Here is a 7,452-nt window from a genome sequence, read left to right on the forward strand (position 1 = left end):
TCTTTCTTAAATGTCATAAACTAATACACAAACTCCAGTCTTAGTTGCTTAGTACAAAAGGCAACACATTCAAATTTCTTTTTTGTCAAACTAACAGTCCAAATCCAAAATGTGTTACATTTTCAATACAAAAACATAAAAAAATAAAACACTTTGAAAGTGACCTCAAAAATATACTATAAAATGAGTTTCTAATTCGATTGATTAACTAATAGTTTCAGCTATCTGTACACGTTTATTGACAAGCAGTTATGATCATTTATGAAATATGTACTAATTATTTTAAGTATTAAAAGGATAAATTGTGCAACTTAACACATATTAACATTTCTGTAAAAAAGCAGAACATGTGATGTGCAGGATGTGATTCCCTTCTCGTTTAGCTGAGTATTCATGCGTCAGCAACTATGTATTTAGTGTGTGCTGTACTCGCGTGACTTTGTGAAGAGCGTTTGAAGGCTGGAGAAAGGAAAGGGTGTCAGTTAGAAGAGCTGCACCACTGCGGGACGGGGGCATGTGGATGGGACAGGATGTGTGGCGCAGTACGAGCATCCCCTCTGCTCAGATCGCTGCTCATTTGTCAAGTTGCCTGCAGACTTGAATGGTGCATTACTGCTAAAACACAGAGAGGCAATCAGCAGTGGAACAGCAGCACACCTCCAGGGAGGGGTCCCAGGTGGACCAGAGCCTCTGTGGGGGATCTGCAGAGGGGTCTTTTTCTACAGCATGCGCCACAAACTGAAGATTTCTACTGGCCTTAAATAATTATTCTGTATTACAGGCATTTTATAATAAATACAAATAAGCAGCAGGACTCGCATATTCAGAAAATTACATCACAGAACATTTGATTTTTTTGTTTGCTTGTACTTTGCAGTCAGAAATAGACTAATTTAAAAGGACTTAACGTCATCCCTGCATCCCCTTGATACTGCAGGGAAACAGAAATCCCAGAGTAAAGGAGTGCAGTTGTTTTCCACTTACACAATAAAACACTACTTTTCCAGTGTGGTTTCAATCATCCAACAGACTTTATTGTCATCAGTTTGGTCTCTCAGACTCTGTCCTTGCATATTAGCAGCACTGAGATGGTCTCCATACTGGGACAAGCAGAGAAGCCGAGTGAGGTCACAGCGTTAATGGTGGCCTGGTTCTGCTGGTTGACGTGGCAGTAGACAGGCAGAGCTCATCCTGCGCATCAGAGCCCGAGACAGAGCCAGGAGGTGCCCGGCCCGTCGGTGCTGAGGGAGGGTGTAGGCCATCCTCAGCTCACACAGCTCGTCAGACAGCATCCAGGACACGGGCCGGCCCTCCTCATGCGACACACAGAGGTTGGGCAGATGGCGGATACAGGCTCTCATGTGGTCCAGGCTCTCCTGGCTGCCTCCGTAAGGCAAGTGTGTGTCAACGAGCTCTGCGTGGGATTTTTCCAGGATGGAAATTGGCAGCGGCAATAAGTTCCTGCCAGGCAGAGAAAGTGTGAACAGAAGCTAAGAACACAAGGAAATGCATATCATATTTTCTGATCTCACTTTTGCAAAAAATGATGGAGCTACGAATGTGAATACTTACTCTTGCAGATCCACATCCTCCGGGCTGTGGTGGATAAAGGAGTTATAACCTCCATGTTCTGTGATATCGAGCCCACTGAGAGAGGCCAGTTCTTTGATGAGAGGACAATGTGAACTTGGGATACCTTTTAGAGATGCACGAGCAGAAGTGATGATTTGTTTTAATTTACCTGCATCGTCATGACTGCTGAGGCCACAATTTTTTTTCTTTCTCCAAAATACTTATCTGTTGCTAGGGCTACCTTTCCCCACACTTAAAGTTGTACACTACCCTATACCATGGAGCTCACTGGAATATATTGTTTGTAAAAAGATAGTCAGTGGTCTGCTGTAACTAAAAGAATGTAACTCATAGCAAAGACGCAAAACTGTTACAAGGACAATGACAGTGTATATAGTGTGAATCAATTGTAAAATCTGCTTAGTAAGGTCTGTTTTGGCACCAATATTATTTCATACTATTATATTTCACTATTTAATACTACATTTGCACCCAAATTACATGTATACTCTAGCATTACTTGGGATGCAACTATATAAAGGCAGATGTGTTGCTCGGGACCGAAAGGGAGCATCAAGTCAATATGAAGTTGTTTTTATGAGCTGTTTTTGAGAAAGCTGTAAACAGAAACATCCGAGGCAAAGCATTTTTTCATTCAAATTAAAAACCTAAACCAACAATGAATTAGTTAAAAGTATTTGTTAACTACAGCTTGAGTTTAGAACACAATCCGCCCTGCAGCCAGAAATGCTCAATGGCAAAATGATGTGTATCAATCTATTGGTGAAAATAGTTAAAAAAACAGTTTTAACTAGTTTGAATGCATTTTTCTAATGTTTTTAAATAAAGTATATATTGTGGATTTTCTATAAAGATGTATTTATTTGCTGCAAACTAATGTGGTTGGGGCTGCTCCAGATAAAGCACAGAGACACAGACTCACAACGATTGCATTGTTGGAAATGGTATGCCTTCATTATGCACACTAACTCTGAATATGAGCCCGTTCCTCCAGTTGACGACTCTCTCATTAAGCAGAAGACTTCTCAGAGCTGCTGCTGCTGCTGCTGCTGCTGCTGCTGCTGCTGCTGCTGCTGCTGCTGCTGCTGCTGCTGCTGCTGCTGCTGCTGCTGCTGCTGAAACGCTTCATGTAAAGACATGCATATACATCAAGAGGCCACTCTGGAGGAGCCCATAGGTTTTCTATGAGCCATACCTGTTTTTGACGGTAACAAATGGCAGTAGTGAATGTAGGCCAGGAGTCAACACACCTCTCCAGATGACACGGGTTGTTGTGGAGAATGTGCAGCACTCCACCCAGAACCTGAAACGCAGAGTACAATGCAGCAGGGAAAAGACCAACATAACAAGCTTCGAGCTCTATGCCAAAGAAAATGGCACAAATAATACTGGATATATATTCAGCATAGTGATTCATTTTCTATCAAATACAAAGCTGTTCTCTGCGTTAAAATTACAAAATATACATTTTTCATTGAAAAAAATATAGCAGAATTACAGTAATGGACTGTGGAAGTTCCCTGTAGAGGATATTTTTCATCAAAGTCAGGTCCTTGAAAGCTTTCAAGATGATCATTTTGGTTCAGTGTAAACTGCCTTGAAGTTGTTCAACGTAAAGAAGTGCAACTCAGCAGTAATATTTACACGTGTAATGTACATGTAGCTGGTTAACAGCTTATCCACATATACATACTACTGCAACAGATAAGATGCAACACAAAGTCTTTATTCTCTATTTAGGGAAATATTTACTTAACCTTTATAGGCTTTTTAGCTGGTTAAATAAAGGATATATACATAACCTGCGATACAATGTGCACATTTAACTACAGTCAACTTAAAAGAGAAAAAATGCAGAGGTGAAATCCAGACAAAAACCAACAGAACTATTATTGGTTTATCTTGAAATATTACATAGGGACTCCTTGGACTGGAATTATATGACTCTGGACACCTACTACTTACTACCTAGCCACTCCAGTCTCCCTGAGTTAAAGCTGATCTGAGCGTAATGCTTGGCACCTCAGTAGAGAGCCGACTGGCTGCTGCTGCTGCTGCTGCTGCTGACACCCACAGCTGACGGAGCCGCTGCTCACTCACCACAACAGAGCAGCCAGCTGTCACAAGTTCAGCAACTCAACATAATGTCAATCCATCATAGACCTTTTACTACTATCTCTCTCATACTGAGGGAGAAACCGATAACTCCTCCAACTTCATACGTTTCACTAACAAGCTCTACCTTTCAAAACTGGACCTCTAATATCAGGGTGAGTAATGTCCTCAGTCATTCTTTGATAAAATGGGATAACATAGGGTTTCCATGTCAGTGAAAAAAAGGATATTTGACATAATTCATCTGTTGTGAATTCACACTACAGTTTGTGAGCTTACAGTCATTCGTGTAAAACCACGTTGACCTCTACTGATGTCTACAGCGTGTCTTTTGTATTCCACTTGGCCTTGGGAGGAATCTGCTCAGCTTTATAAAATGAGGTCACCAAAGAAGCAATGGTGCAGTGAAACACACCATGCAGCTTTTATACAGAATCATTCAGTCTATCTCTACACCAGACTGACTGAAGATGCAGAGAGAGAGAAAGATTTGTTTGTGTGAAGTTAATTCAGTGCTAGCCACAATTACCTCCTCTGACTCTCCCATTGGCAAAGTCAGCTACCCTTGAGAATATGCTTTATTATAATATAACTCATGCACACTGGAGTTTTATTTAATTTCAACTCTCGTCAGACTTTCAGAAATACATCTTGCTGCGCTGTACACCCACAGCTTTTAAATCTACAGCTTCAAAGACCCAGGAGTCAGTCAAAGCAATTCTCCTCCTTGACTGAGGACTATTGAGAATGAGTCTGAATTGATGTGTAAACCAAGCAAGCTGCTGAGCTTGTGAATCAATGTGTCTATTATCTTTTCCCGGCAGATCAATGAAGCAAAGGAATTGGCTGTGAATGGCAAAAAAAAAAGAAGCAAACTCACCAACCGATGGTTAGGCTCTACTCCATTATTTGCACGCGTCAAGACTGTCCATGCTTGATAGATAACCCTTTTTCTTGCAGCATCATATCGGCTTTGTTGCAGCCCATGTCTGATGATGACAGCCTGCTGTGATACCACGCACAAAGAAAAACAATCACTTATTAAGTCAAACATCTTCTATCAACCGCAAAAATGCTAATTGTCAGTCATTTTCCCAAGACCTTAATGCAAAACATAAACACTAGTGAGAGCCATACACATTCAATGAAGTGCATCGATGACTCAAATCCAAATCTCTACTTTTATATGATCTATTAGCCTTAACACACATTTACACTATGTGCCCTTGGCTGGGCTAACCAGAGAGAATATTAAGAAGAGTGCGGAGCCAGAGGCGATGAGGTGACGGTGGCCAGGTAACGCATAGGGAAGTAATCTAATAGGACATGTAAAAGGGCCCCTCCTCATGGCTTATTCATCACAGGGGATGCCATTACTGAGGAAAAGCGTTGGCTATGTGAAAGATATGCTGGCGGGAGCATTTTCCCCGGTGTCACTGAGCACAGAGGAGAGGACAGATGCTGCGAGGCTCGGCAGACTGATGCAGCACTGCATGCAGATCCTACATGCAGGGAACGGTGCTTTGCTCTCAGCTGATGGTTATTTGCAGGATGCATATGATTCATTCTGTCACTGACTGATATAGACAGCCTCTTGCAGCTGATCCCCAGTGGTCAGAGATGTCCCATTATATGATTTTAGCTGATTCAGCAGCAGTGGCATGTCTTGATAGGGCCGCAATATGAGCTATTGAATGTGCAAAGCCTTCGTATAACACACACACTTTAATGTGCTTTAAACAGAAACCTTGATTTGATGGCTTTAGGGTTTATATGATATGCATGCAGCTTATTTTGCACCAGAGGACAAAAGATCACAGTTCAACTGGGGACCCAGCCAGAACAAAGTAATGAAAAAAAAAGCCTGGCTCCTGCAGTGAGAAGCAGAATGCGCTGCACTGCTGCAGAGAACAGCCAAGTTGCTGATGCCTCAAACGCACAGAATTCATAATGGAGCCGCCATTATCTATACAAAGCCCATGCAGCACAGGGCAAACGTCACCCCTAAAACAGCAAAAGTGTACCACCAAGAGCGTTCTTTGTGTAAAGACATTGCACAAAGAGAAGTTCAACCCTATTGGCTGACTAAATGATGGATGATCTCACTCTCACAGAGTTGTGCAACGCGCAAAAGACAAATTTGGTTGACCAAGATATTTCTATATTTTAGCGCACTGCAGAATAGCACCAGTAGAGCAGTGCACCTTGAGTAATGGAAGGCAGGTAATAGGGACTGCAGATTAAGGACATTTGACCTTTTCTGAAGGGGATTTTGTACCTTTTGCAATTGTGAAACTTTGAGTGTTGAGATAGCAGTCTTAAGATAGTGACACTCACTTACTGATTGCGTGATTATTGCTAATTTGTCAAAATGTGTTGCGATCTGTGCAATAATCCTGTTTGTCCGGTTTATGCTTTGGTGACATAATTGGTCGGAAATTGATTTTTATAAATTACCAAGGGTCAAATAAATTGGGCGTATTTGAGTTGCTTTAATGTTTTAAAAACGGTGTGTCTTTTGTATAAAGCGTGACACAGTTCACGATTGCTGATCTTACGTGTTGTTAAATTACTCATACCTCGAGATATTCCTTCTAGAAATGTTCAGAGGTAGATTGAAGAGATATTGTGACAGGTTTCACAGCACATCAGAAGAGATGGCCTCTGTGGAAAAAAACTGTTCCTCATTGAGGTTTGAGCACACTCATACCTCAAAGCAGCTTTTGCTGTAGTGTGAAAATGAATAAAAGGGGGTGGGAGAGTAATGTGTGCTAGGATGGGGGCTCACTTGTGAGGAGTCCTTTACACTGATGATTCTCGGGGGGTGATGCAGAGGAGGACAGAGAGGAGAGGAGGGCAGACCTGGGATGTGCACGCACACTGACCCTGGAGGTTGCGTTCCCCTTTAAAAGTCCCATCCCACTCAGATACGCAGAGCTCATGCAGGATCTGCTGCGGCAGTGGGGGAACACTGCTGAGCTGTGCAGTTTGTGCTGCCAGCAAGCGTGCAAAGAAGAGGAGGGGGGAGCGAGAGCGTATAGGAGGAGGAGTGAGGCAGATAGAGGGAGAGAGAGAGTGCAAACAATGTCATTCTGTTCAGGAGGCAATGCTGCAGTCAACTTTGCAGCGCCATGAAGGCACATCACCAGCAACCAAGAGGCTCCGAGAGAGTGCAGAGAAGTTTCCCTCCTCTACACCCCGGCTGCCATGCCGTCCGAGACTCATCTGCAGGTAGATATTTACCTCTTCTTTATTTTCATTTACCTCTTATGTCTAATGAGTCTTTGCATAGGACGGTGTACTTCTTACTTGGTATATACGTATGTCGGTGTGCATGCCTGCAGTGGGGAAGCTGCCGGCTGCTTCAGTCTGATCAGTGTCAGCCTCCTCTGCACCAGTAATAACCAGCCAGACAGTTAGCAGTCAGGCTCCACTGCTCCCTCATCCATGTTTAACTCATGGTACAGGCTGGAAATAGCGGCCGGCGTGTCAGATATCGGCTGGTTGTGAGACACAAGGACAAAAAGACTAACCATGATGCAAACTCCACTAGCGGGGACCTTTATCTTTGCTGACTTAGCTTTTAGGAGAGTAAAGACAGTCCCAGCTCTCTACTTTTTTCTCTGGTTGTTGTAGCATGTGTTAGTTGTAAATATGATGCTAGACTAAGGTAAGAAGGATTTATTGCATGAGTGATGCTGTGCTGTTCATGCTGACAATGGGGGGATGAGAATGAGGCTACAG

At 42.8% G+C, this 7,452-nt stretch overlaps 1 pseudogene; it reads right to left on the reverse strand.

Moving 5' to 3' along the window:
• Nucleotides 1-1,054: 1,054 nt before the first annotated feature.
• Nucleotides 1,055-3,169, reverse strand: LOC117448894 (glycine-N-acyltransferase-like protein 3; annotated as a pseudogene).
• Between the last annotated feature and the right edge of the window lie 4,283 nt (nt 3,170-7,452).

The sequence above is a fragment of the Pseudochaenichthys georgianus genome, chromosome 7 (genome assembly GCF_902827115.2).
Source record: "Pseudochaenichthys georgianus chromosome 7, fPseGeo1.2, whole genome shotgun sequence".
NCBI classification, from domain to species: domain Eukaryota; kingdom Metazoa; phylum Chordata; class Actinopteri; order Perciformes; family Channichthyidae; genus Pseudochaenichthys; species Pseudochaenichthys georgianus.